At 33.9% G+C, this 12,228-nt stretch overlaps 7 non-coding genes across 7 annotated transcripts; all 7 read left to right on the top strand.

Moving 5' to 3' along the window:
- Positions 1–512: 512 nt before the first annotated feature.
- Positions 513–595, top strand: TRNAL-CAG (transfer RNA leucine (anticodon CAG)). Its single transcript has one exon. It is a non-coding gene; the product is annotated as a tRNA-Leu (tRNA).
- Positions 596–1,273: 678 nt separating this feature from the next.
- TRNAL-CAG (transfer RNA leucine (anticodon CAG)) lies at positions 1,274–1,356 on the top strand. The gene has a single exon. It is a non-coding gene; the product is annotated as a tRNA-Leu (tRNA).
- A 2,156-nt stretch (positions 1,357–3,512) lies between these two features.
- TRNAL-CAG (transfer RNA leucine (anticodon CAG)) lies at positions 3,513–3,595 on the top strand. Its single transcript has one exon. It is a non-coding gene; the product is annotated as a tRNA-Leu (tRNA).
- A 678-nt stretch (positions 3,596–4,273) lies between these two features.
- On the top strand, positions 4,274–4,356 carry TRNAL-CAG (transfer RNA leucine (anticodon CAG)). The gene has a single exon. It is a non-coding gene; the product is annotated as a tRNA-Leu (tRNA).
- Positions 4,357–6,512: 2,156 nt separating this feature from the next.
- TRNAL-CAG (transfer RNA leucine (anticodon CAG)) lies at positions 6,513–6,595 on the top strand. Its single transcript has one exon. It is a non-coding gene; the product is annotated as a tRNA-Leu (tRNA).
- A 2,156-nt stretch (positions 6,596–8,751) lies between these two features.
- Positions 8,752–8,834, top strand: TRNAL-CAG (transfer RNA leucine (anticodon CAG)). Its single transcript has one exon. It is a non-coding gene; the product is annotated as a tRNA-Leu (tRNA).
- Positions 8,835–10,990: 2,156 nt separating this feature from the next.
- TRNAL-CAG (transfer RNA leucine (anticodon CAG)) lies at positions 10,991–11,073 on the top strand. Its single transcript has one exon. It is a non-coding gene; the product is annotated as a tRNA-Leu (tRNA).
- Positions 11,074–12,228: the final 1,155 nt, after the last annotated feature.

Consider the following 12,228-nt stretch of genomic DNA (forward strand, 5'->3'; position numbering starts at 1 on the left):
GTATTCTCCCTGGATAAAAGAGCTTGAAACCAACCACATATGTGTATATCATATTATTTTTATTATTTGATCCACAATTCTTTATTTACAGAGGTAGCAAAATAAAATATCTCACAAATTCAGAATGAGGGCTCCATATCTTTGGCTTAAGAAAACTGCTCTTCTCAGCCAATGGTCATGAACAAAAACCCCACTGGGGTCCACTACAATGGCATCCAATCGAACCCATGAGCTAAATTAAATAACCAGTTTGTGCAAGATTCACATATTTAATTTCATTGCTGAGTTAAAATCCATTAGAGAGCAAACTCTAGACACTTGGATTCCAACCCTGAACATGGAAAACAAAACTTACTTTTATTGTAACGCCAACTAGAAACCTCTTTAAAATGAATGGAAAAGAAATTCATATTTAGTTTTTAAATTAACAGTTTTAATAGCAACATTGTCATTGTAAGTATAGATAGGTTATTTCATAATATACATCTTTTCAAAAAGTAGTGGTTTCATGTGTCAGGATGGCCGAGCGGTCTAAGGCACTGCGTTCAGGTCGCAGTCTCCTCTGGAGGTGTGGGTTCAAATCCCACTTCTGACAATGTTATTCATTTTCTTCTTTGCTCTACAGTTTCTATTTCTTGTTACTTGTGAAAAGATTGACTTTAGAATTAGACTTACACTCACTGCAAATCTCTTTCAATTTACAACATAAAAAATGCATCAATTATTTCATTATTTCCCATGTTGCAATAAAAGATCAGATTGTATTCTCCCTGAATAAAAGAGCTTGAAACCAACCACATATGTGTATATCATATTATTTTTATTATTTGATCCACAATTCTTTATTTACAGAGGTAGCAAAATAAAATATCTCACAAATTCAGAATGAGGGCTCCATATCTTTGGCTTAAGAAAACTGCTCTTCTCAGCCAATGGTCATGAACAGAAACCCCACTGGGGTCCACTAAATTCGCATCCAATCAAACCCATGAGCTAAATTAAGTAGCCAGTTTGTGCAAGATTCACAAATTTCATTTCATTGCTGAGTTAAAATCCATTAGGGAACAAACTCTAGACACTTGGATTCCAACCCTGAACATGGAAAACAAAACTTACTTTTATTGTAACGCCAACTAGAAACCTCTTTAAAATGAATGGAAAAGCAATTCATATCTAGTTTTTAAATTAACAGTTTTAATAGCAACATTGTCATTGTAACTATAGATAGGTTATTTCATAATATACATCTTTTCAAAAAGCAGTGGCTTCATGTGTCAGGATGGCCGAGCGGTCTAAGGCGCTGTGTTCAGGTCGCAGTCTCCTCTGGAGTCGTGGGTTCAAATCCCACTTCTGACAATGTTATTCATTTTCTTCTTTGCTCTACAGTTTCTATTTCTTGTTACTTGTGAAAAGATTGACTTTAGAATTAAACAAACACTCACTGCAAATCTCTTTCAATTTACAACATAAAAAATGCATCAATTATTTCATTATTTCCCATGTTGCAATAAAAAATCAGATTGTATTCTTCTTGGATAAAAGAGCTTGAAACCAACCACATATGTGTATATCATATTATTTTTATTATTTTATCCACAATTCTTTATTTACAGAGGTAGCAAAATAAAATATCTCACAAATTCAGAATGAGGGCTCCATATCTTTGGCTTAAGAAAACTGCTCTTCTCAGCCAATGGTCATGAACAGAAACCCCACTGGGGTCCACTACAATGGCATCCAATCAAACCCATGAGCTAAATTAAGTAGCCAGTTTGTGCAAGATTCACAAATTTCATTTCATTGCTGAGTTAAAATCCATTAGAGAACAAACTCTAGACACTTGGATTCCAACCCTGAACATGGAAAACAAAACTTACTTTTATTGTAACGCCAACTAGAAACCTCTTTAAAATGAATGGAAAAGCAATTCATATTTATTTTTTAAATTAACAGTTTTAATAGCAACATTGTCATTGTAACTATAGATAGGTTATTTCATAATATACATCTTTTCAAAAAGCAGTGGTTTCATGTGTCAGGATGGCCGAGCGGTATAAGGCGCTGAGTGGCCTGGGTTCAAATCCCACTTCTGACAATGTTATTCATTTTCTTCTTTGCTCTACAGTTTCTATTTCTTGTTACTTGTGAAAAGATTGGCTTTAGAATTAGACAAACACTCACTGCAAATCTCTTTCAATTTACAACATAAAAAATACATCAATTATTTCATTATTTCCCATGTTGCAATAAAAGATCAGATTGTATTCTCCCTGGATAAAAGAGCTTGAAACCAACCACATATGTGTATATCATATTATTTTTATTATTTGATCCACAATTCTTTATTTACAGAGGTAGCAAAATAAAATATCTCACAAATTCAGAATGAGGGCTCCATATCTTTGGCTTAAGAAAACTGCTCTTCTCAGCCAATGGTCATGAACAGAAACCCCACTGGGGTCCACTACAATGGCATCCAATCAAACCCATGAGCTAAATTAAGTAGCCAGTTTGTGCAAGATTCACAAATTTCATTTCATTGCTGAGTTAAAATCCATTAGAGAACAAACTCTAGACACTTGGATTCCAACCCTGAACATGGAAAACAAAACTTACTTTTATTGTAACGCCAACTAGAAACCTCTTTAAAATTAATGGAAAAGCAATTCATATCTAGTTTTTAAATGAACAGTTTTAATAGCTACATTGTCATTGTAACTATAGATAGGTTATTTCATAATATACATCTTTTTAAAAAGGAGTGGGTTCATGTGTGAGGATGGCCGAGCGGTCTAAGGCGCTGCGTGGCCTGGGTTCAAATCCCACTTCTGACAATGTTATTCATTTTCTTCTTTGCTCTACAGTTTCTATTTCTTGTTACTTGTGAAAAGATTGGCTTTAGAATTAGACAAACACTCACTGCAAATCTCTTTCAATTTACAACATAAAAAATGCATCAATTATTTCATTATTTCCCATGTTGCAATAAAAGATCAGATTGTATTCTCCCTGGATAAAAGAGCTTGAAACCAACCACATATGTGTATATCATATTATTTTTATTATTTGATCCACAATTCTTTATTTACAGAGGTAGCAAAATAAAATATCTCACAAATTCAGAATGAGGGCTCCATATCTTTGGCTTAAGAAAACTGCTCTTCTCAGCCAATGGTCATGAACAAAAACCCCACTGGGGTCCACTACAATGGCATCCAATCGAACCCATGAGCTAAATTAAATAACCAGTTTGTGCAAGATTCACATATTTAATTTCATTGCTGAGTTAAAATCCATTAGAGAGCAAACTCTAGACACTTGGATTCCAACCCTGAACATGGAAAACAAAACTTACTTTTATTGTAACGCCAACTAGAAACCTCTTTAAAATGAATGGAAAAGAAATTCATATTTAGTTTTTAAATTAACAGTTTTAATAGCAACATTGTCATTGTAAGTATAGATAGGTTATTTCATAATATACATCTTTTCAAAAAGTAGTGGTTTCATGTGTCAGGATGGCCGAGCGGTCTAAGGCACTGCGTTCAGGTCGCAGTCTCCTCTGGAGGTGTGGGTTCAAATCCCACTTCTGACAATGTTATTCATTTTCTTCTTTGCTCTACAGTTTCTATTTCTTGTTACTTGTGAAAAGATTGACTTTAGAATTAGACTTACACTCACTGCAAATCTCTTTCAATTTACAACATAAAAAATGCATCAATTATTTCATTATTTCCCATGTTGCAATAAAAGATCAGATTGTATTCTCCCTGAATAAAAGAGCTTGAAACCAACCACATATGTGTATATCATATTATTTTTATTATTTGATCCACAATTCTTTATTTACAGAGGTAGCAAAATAAAATATCTCACAAATTCAGAATGAGGGCTCCATATCTTTGGCTTAAGAAAACTGCTCTTCTCAGCCAATGGTCATGAACAGAAACCCCACTGGGGTCCACTAAATTCGCATCCAATCAAACCCATGAGCTAAATTAAGTAGCCAGTTTGTGCAAGATTCACAAATTTCATTTCATTGCTGAGTTAAAATCCATTAGGGAACAAACTCTAGACACTTGGATTCCAACCCTGAACATGGAAAACAAAACTTACTTTTATTGTAACGCCAACTAGAAACCTCTTTAAAATGAATGGAAAAGCAATTCATATCTAGTTTTTAAATTAACAGTTTTAATAGCAACATTGTCATTGTAACTATAGATAGGTTATTTCATAATATACATCTTTTCAAAAAGCAGTGGCTTCATGTGTCAGGATGGCCGAGCGGTCTAAGGCGCTGTGTTCAGGTCGCAGTCTCCTCTGGAGTCGTGGGTTCAAATCCCACTTCTGACAATGTTATTCATTTTCTTCTTTGCTCTACAGTTTCTATTTCTTGTTACTTGTGAAAAGATTGACTTTAGAATTAAACAAACACTCACTGCAAATCTCTTTCAATTTACAACATAAAAAATGCATCAATTATTTCATTATTTCCCATGTTGCAATAAAAAATCAGATTGTATTCTTCTTGGATAAAAGAGCTTGAAACCAACCACATATGTGTATATCATATTATTTTTATTATTTTATCCACAATTCTTTATTTACAGAGGTAGCAAAATAAAATATCTCACAAATTCAGAATGAGGGCTCCATATCTTTGGCTTAAGAAAACTGCTCTTCTCAGCCAATGGTCATGAACAGAAACCCCACTGGGGTCCACTACAATGGGATCCAATCAAACCCATGAGCTAAATTAAGTAGCCAGTTTGTGCAAGATTCACAAATTTCATTTCATTGCTGAGTTAAAATCCATTAGAGAACAAACTCTAGACACTTGGATTCCAACCCTGAACATGGAAAACAAAACTTACTTTTATTGTAACGCCAACTAGAAACCTCTTTAAAATGAATGGAAAAGCAATTCATATTTATTTTTTAAATTAACAGTTTTAATAGCAACATTGTCATTGTAACTATAGATAGGTTATTTCATAATATACATCTTTTCAAAAAGCAGTGGTTTCATGTGTCAGGATGGCCGAGCGGTCTAAGGCGCTGAGTGGCCTGGGTTCAAATCCCACTTCTGACAATGTTATTCATTTTCTTCTTTGCTCTACAGTTTCTATTTCTTGTTACTTGTGAAAAGATTGGCTTTAGAATTAGACAAACACTCACTGCAAATCTCTTTCAATTTACAAAATAAAAAATACATCAATTATTTCATTATTTCCCATGTTGCAATAAAAGATCAGATTGTATTCTCCCTGGATAAAAGAGCTTGAAACCAACCACATATGTGTATATCATATTATTTTTATTATTTGATCCACAATTCTTTATTTACAGAGGTAGCAAAATAAAATATCTCACAAATTCAGAATGAGGGCTCCATATCTTTGGCTTAAGAAAACTGCTCTTCTCAGCCAATGGTCATTAACAGAAACCCCACTGGGGTCCACTACAATGGCATCCAATCAAACCCATGAGCTAAATTAAGTAGCCAGTTTGTGCAAGATTCACAAATTTCATTTCATTGCTGAGTTAAAATCCATTAGAGAACAAACTCTAGACACTTGGATTCCAACCCTGAACATGGAAAACAAAACTTACTTTTATTGTAACGCCAACTAGAAACCTCTTTAAAATTAATGGAAAAGCAATTCATATCTAGTTTTTAAATGAACAGTTTTAATAGCTACATTGTCATTGTAACTATAGATAGGTTATTTCATAATATACATCTTTTTAAAAAGGAGTGGGTTCATGTGTGAGGATGGCCGAGCGGTCTAAGGCGCTGCGTGGCCTGGGTTCAAATCCCACTTCTGACAATGTTATTCATTTTCTTCTTTGCTCTACAGTTTCTATTTCTTGTTACTTGTGAAAAGATTGGCTTTAGAATTAGACAAACACTCACTGCAAATCTCTTTCAATTTACAACATAAAAAATGCATCAATTATTTCATTATTTCCCATGTTGCAATAAAAGATCAGATTGTATTCTCCCTGGATAAAAGAGCTTGAAACCAACCACATATGTGTATATCATATTATTTTTATTATTTGATCCACAATTCTTTATTTACAGAGGTAGCAAAATAAAATATCTCACAAATTCAGAATGAGGGCTCCATATCTTTGGCTTAAGAAAACTGCTCTTCTCAGCCGATGGTCATTAACAGAAACCCCACTGGGATCCACTACAATGGCATCCAATCAAACCCATGAGCTAAATTAAGTAGCCAGTTTGTGCAAGATTCACAAATTTCATTTCATTGCTGAGTTAAAATCCATTAGAGAACAAACTCTAGACACTTGGATTCCAACCCTGAACATGGAAAACAAAACTTACTTTTATTGTAACGCCAACTAGAAACCTCTTTATAATGAAAGGAAAAGCAATTCATATCTAGTTTTTAAATTAACAGTTTTAATAGCAACATTGTCATTGTAACTATAGATAGGTTATTTCATAATATACATCTTTTCAAAAAGCAGTGGTTTCATGTGTCAGGATGGCCGAGCGGTCTAAGGCGCTGCGTTCAGGTCGCAGTCTCCTCTGGAGGCGTGGGTTCAAATCCCACTTCTGACAATGTTATTCATTTTCTTCTTTGCTCTACAGTTTCTATTTCTTGTTACTTGTGAAAAGATTGACTTTAGAATTAGACAAACACTCACTGCAAATCTCTTTCAATTTACAACATAAAAAATGCATCAATTATTTCATTATTTCCCATGTTGCAATAAAAGATCAGATTGTATTCTTCTTGGATAAAAGAGCTTGAAACCAACCACATATGTGTATATCATATTATTTTTATTATTTTATCCACAATTCTTTATTTACAGAGGTAGCAAAATAAAATATCTCACAAATTCAGAATGAGGGCTCCATATCTTTGGCTTAAGAAAACTGCTCTTCTCAGCCAATGGTCATGAACAGAAACCCCACTGGGGTCCACTACAATGGCATCCAATCAAACCCATGAGCTAAATTAAGTAGCCAGTTTGTGCAAGATTCACAAATTTCATTTCATTGCTGAGTTAAAATCCATTAGAGAACAAACTCTAGACACTTGGATTCCAACCCTGAACATGGAAAACAAAACTTACTTTTATTGTAACGCCAACTAGAAACCTCTTTAAAATGAATGGAAAAGCAATTCATATTTATTTTTTAAATTAACAGTTTTAATAGCAACATTGTCATTGTAACTATAGATAGGTTATTTCATAATATACATCTTTTCAAAAAGCAGTGGTTTCATGTGTCAGGATGGCCGAGCGGTCTAAGGCGCTGAGTGGCCTGGGTTCAAATCCCACTTCTGACAATGTTATTCATTTTCTTCTTTGCTCTACAGTTTCTATTTCTTGTTACTTGTGAAAAGATTGGCTTTAGAATTAGACAAACACTCACTGCAAATCTCTTTCAATTTACAACATAAAAAATACATCAATTATTTCATTATTTCCCATGTTGCAATAAAAGATCAGATTGTATTCTCCCTGGATAAAAGAGCTTGAAACCAACCACATATGTGTATATCATATTATTTTTATTATTTGATCCACAATTCTTTATTTACAGAGGTAGCAAAATAAAATATCTCACAAATTCAGAATGAGGGCTCCATATCTTTGGCTTAAGAAAACTGCTCTTCTCAGCCAATGGTCATGAACAGAAACCCCACTGGGGTCCACTACAATGGCATCCAATCAAACCCATGAGCTAAATTAAGTAGCCAGTTTGTGCAAGATTCACAAATTTCATTTCATTGCTGAGTTAAAATCCATTAGAGAACAAACTCTAGACACTTGGATTCCAACCCTGAACATGGAAAACAAAACTTACTTTTATTGTAACGCCAACTAGAAACCTCTTTAAAATTAATGGAAAAGCAATTCATATCTAGTTTTTAAATGAACAGTTTTAATAGCTACATTGTCATTGTAACTATAGATAGGTTATTTCATAATATACATCTTTTTAAAAAGGAGTGGGTTCATGTGTGAGGATGGCCGAGCGGTCTAAGGCGCTGCGTGGCCTGGGTTCAAATCCCACTTCTGACAATGTTATTCATTTTCTTCTTTGCTCTACAGTTTCTATTTCTTGTTACTTGTGAAAAGATTGGCTTTAGAATTAGACAAACACTCACTGCAAATCTCTTTCAATTTACAACATAAAAAATGCATCAATTATTTCATTATTTCCCATGTTGCAATAAAAGATCAGATTGTATTCTCCCTGGATAAAAGAGCTTGAAACCAACCACATATGTGTATATCATATTATTTTTATTATTTGATCCACAATTCTTTATTTACAGAGGTAGCAAAATAAAATATCTCACAAATTCAGAATGAGGGCTCCATATCTTTGGCTTAAGAAAACTGCTCTTCTCAGCCAATGGTCATGAACAGAAACCCCACTGGGATCCACTACAATGGCATCCAATCAAACCCATGAGCTAAATTAAGTAGCCAGTTTGTGCAAGATTCACAAATTTCATTTCATTGCTGAGTTAAAATCCATTAGAGAACAAACTCTAGACACTTGGATTCCAACCCTGAACATGGAAAACAAAACTTACTTTTATTGTAACGCCAACTAGAAACCTCTTTATAATGAAAGGAAAAGCAATTCATATCTAGTTTTTAAATTAACAGTTTTAATAGCAACATTGTCATTGTAACTATAGATAGGTTATTTCATAATATACATCTTTTCAAAAAGCAGTGGTTTCATGTGTCAGGATGGCCGAGCGGTCTAAGGCGCTGCGTTCAGGTCGCAGTCTCCTCTGGAGGCGTGGGTTCAAATCCCACTTCTGACAATGTTATTCATTTTCTTCTTTGCTCTACAGTTTCTATTTCTTGTTACTTGTGAAAAGATTGACTTTAGAATTAGACAAACACTCACTGCAAATCTCTTTCAATTTACAACATAAAAAATGCATCAATTATTTCATTATTTCCCATGTTGCAATAAAAGATCAGATTGTATTCTTCTTGGATAAAAGAGCTTGAAACCAACCACATATGTGTATATCATATTATTTTTATTATTTTTTCCACAATTCTTTATTTACAGAGGTAGCAAAATAAAATATCTCACAAATTCAGAATGAGGGCTCCATATCTTTGGCTTAAGAAAACTGCTCTTCTCAGCCAATGGTCATGAACAGAAACCCCACTGGGGTCCACTACAATGGCATCCAATCAAACCCATGAGCTAAATTAAGTAGCCAGTTTGTGCAAGATTCACAAATTTCATTTCATTGCTGAGTTAAAATCCATTAGAGAACAAACTCTAGACACTTGGATTCCAACCCTGAACATGGAAAACAAAACTTACTTTTATTGTAACGCCAACTAGAAACCTCTTTAAAATGAATGGAAAAGCAATTCATATTTATTTTTTAAATTAACAGTTTTAATAGCAACATTGTCATTGTAACTATAGATAGGTTATTTCATAATATACATCTTTTCAAAAAGCAGTGGTTTCATGTGTCAGGATGGCCGAGCGGTCTAAGGCGCTGAGTGGCCTGGGTTCAAATCCCACTTCTGACAATGTTATTCATTTTCTTCTTTGCTCTACAGTTTCTATTTCTTGTTACTTGTGAAAAGATTGGCTTTAGAATTAGACAAACACTCACTGCAAATCTCTTTCAATTTACAACATAAAAAATACATCAATTATTTCATTATTTCCCATGTTGCAATAAAAGATCAGATTGTATTCTCCCTGGATAAAAGAGCTTGAAACCAACCACATATGTGTATATCATATTATTTTTATTATTTGATCCACAATTCTTTATTTACAGAGGTAGCAAAATAAAATATCTCACAAATTCAGAATGAGGGCTCCATATCTTTGGCTTAAGAAAACTGCTCTTCTCAGCCAATGGTCATGAACAGAAACCCCACTGGGGTCCACTACAATGGCATCCAATCAAACCCATGAGCTAAATTAAGTAGCCAGTTTGTGCAAGATTCACAAATTTCATTTCATTGCTGAGTTAAAATCCATTAGAGAACAAACTCTAGACACTTGGATTCCAACCCTGAACATGGAAAACAAAACTTACTTTTATTGTAACGCCAACTAGAAACCTCTTTAAAATTAATGGAAAAGCAATTCATATCTAGTTTTTAAATGAACAGTTTTAATAGCTACATTGTCATTGTAACTATAGATAGGTTATTTCATAATATACATCTTTTTAAAAAGGAGTGGGTTCATGTGTGAGGATGGCCGAGCGGTCTAAGGCGCTGCGTGGCCTGGGTTCAAATCCCACTTCTGACAATGTTATTCATTTTCTTCTTTGCTCTACAGTTTCTATTTCTTGTTACTTGTGAAAAGATTGGCTTTAGAATTAGACAAACACTCACTGCAAATCTCTTTCAATTTACAACATAAAAAATGCATCAATTATTTCATTATTTCCCATGTTGCAATAAAAGATCAGATTGTATTCTCCCTGGATAAAAGAGCTTGAAACCAACCACATATGTGTATATCATATTATTTTTATTATTTGATCCACAATTCTTTATTTACAGAGGTAGCAAAATAAAATATCTCACAAATTCAGAATGAGGGCTCCATATCTTTGGCTTAAGAAAACTGCTCTTCTCAGCCAATGGTCATGAACAGAAACCCCACTGGGATCCACTACAATGGCATCCAATCAAACCCATGAGCTAAATTAAGTAGCCAGTTTGTGCAAGATTCACAAATTTCATTTCATTGCTGAGTTAAAATCCATTAGAGAACAAACTCTAGACACTTGGATTCCAACCCTGAACATGGAAAACAAAACTTACTTTTATTGTAACGCCAACTAGAAACCTCTTTATAATGAATGGAAAAGCAATTCATATCTAGTTTTTAAATTAACAGTTTTAATAGCAACATTGTCATTGTAACTATAGATAGGTTATTTCATAATATACATCTTTTCAAAAAGCAGTGGTTTCATGTGTCAGGATGGCCGAGCGGTCTAAGGCGCTGCGTTCAGGTCGCAGTCTCCTCTGGAGGCGTGGGTTCAAATCCCACTTCTGACAATGTTATTCATTTTCTTCTTTGCTCTACAGTTTCTATTTCTTGTTACTTGTGAAAAGATTGACTTTAGAATTAGACAAACACTCACTGCAAATCTCTTTCAATTTACAACATAAAAAATGCATCAATTATTTCATTATTTCCCATGTTGCAATAAAAGATCAGATTGTATTCTTCCTGGATAAAAGAGCTTGAAACCAACCACATATGTGTATATCATATTATTTTTATTATTTTATCCACAATTCTTTATTTACAGAGGTAGCAAAATAAAATATCTCACAAATTCAGAATGAGGGCTCCATATCTTTGGCTTAAGAAAACTGCTCTTCTCAGCCAATGGTCATGAACAGAAACCCCACTGGGGTCCACTACAATGGCATCCAATCAAACCCATGAGCTAAATTAAGTAGCCAGTTTGTGCAAGATTCACAAATTTAATTTCATTGCTGAGTTAAAATCCATTAGAGAACAAACTCTAGACACTTGGATTCCAACCCTGAACATGGAAAACAAAACTTACTTTTATTGTAACGCCAACTAGAAACCTCTTTAAAATGAATGGAAAAGCAATTCATATTTAGTTTTTAAATTAACAGTTTTAATAGCAACATTGTCATTGTAACTATAGATAGGTTATTTCATAATATACATCTTTTCAAAAAGCAGTGGTTTCATGTGTCAGGATGGCCGAGCGGTCTAAGGCGCTGGGTGGCCAGGGTTCAAATCCCACTTCTGACAATGTTATTCATTTTCTTCTTTGCTCTACAGTTTCTATTTCTTGTTACTTGTGAAAAGATTGGCTTTAGAATTAGACAAACACTCACTGCAAATCTCTTTCAATTTACAACATAAAAAATGCATCAATTATTTCATTATTTCCCATGTTGCAATAAAAGATCAGATTGTATTCTCCCTGGATAAAAGAGCTTGAAACCAACCACATATGTGTATATCATATTATTTTTATTATTTGATCCACAATTCTTTATTTACAGAGGTAGCAAAATAAAATATCTCACAAATTCAGAATGAGGGCTCCATATCTTTTGCTTAAGAAAACTGCTCTTCTCAGCCAATGGTCATGAACAGAAACCCCACTGGGGTCCACTACAATGGCATCCAATCGAACCCATGAGCTAAATTAAATAACCAGT

Source organism: Pseudophryne corroboree, chromosome 1 (assembly GCF_028390025.1).
Source record: "Pseudophryne corroboree isolate aPseCor3 chromosome 1, aPseCor3.hap2, whole genome shotgun sequence".
Classification (NCBI taxonomy): domain Eukaryota; kingdom Metazoa; phylum Chordata; class Amphibia; order Anura; family Myobatrachidae; genus Pseudophryne; species Pseudophryne corroboree.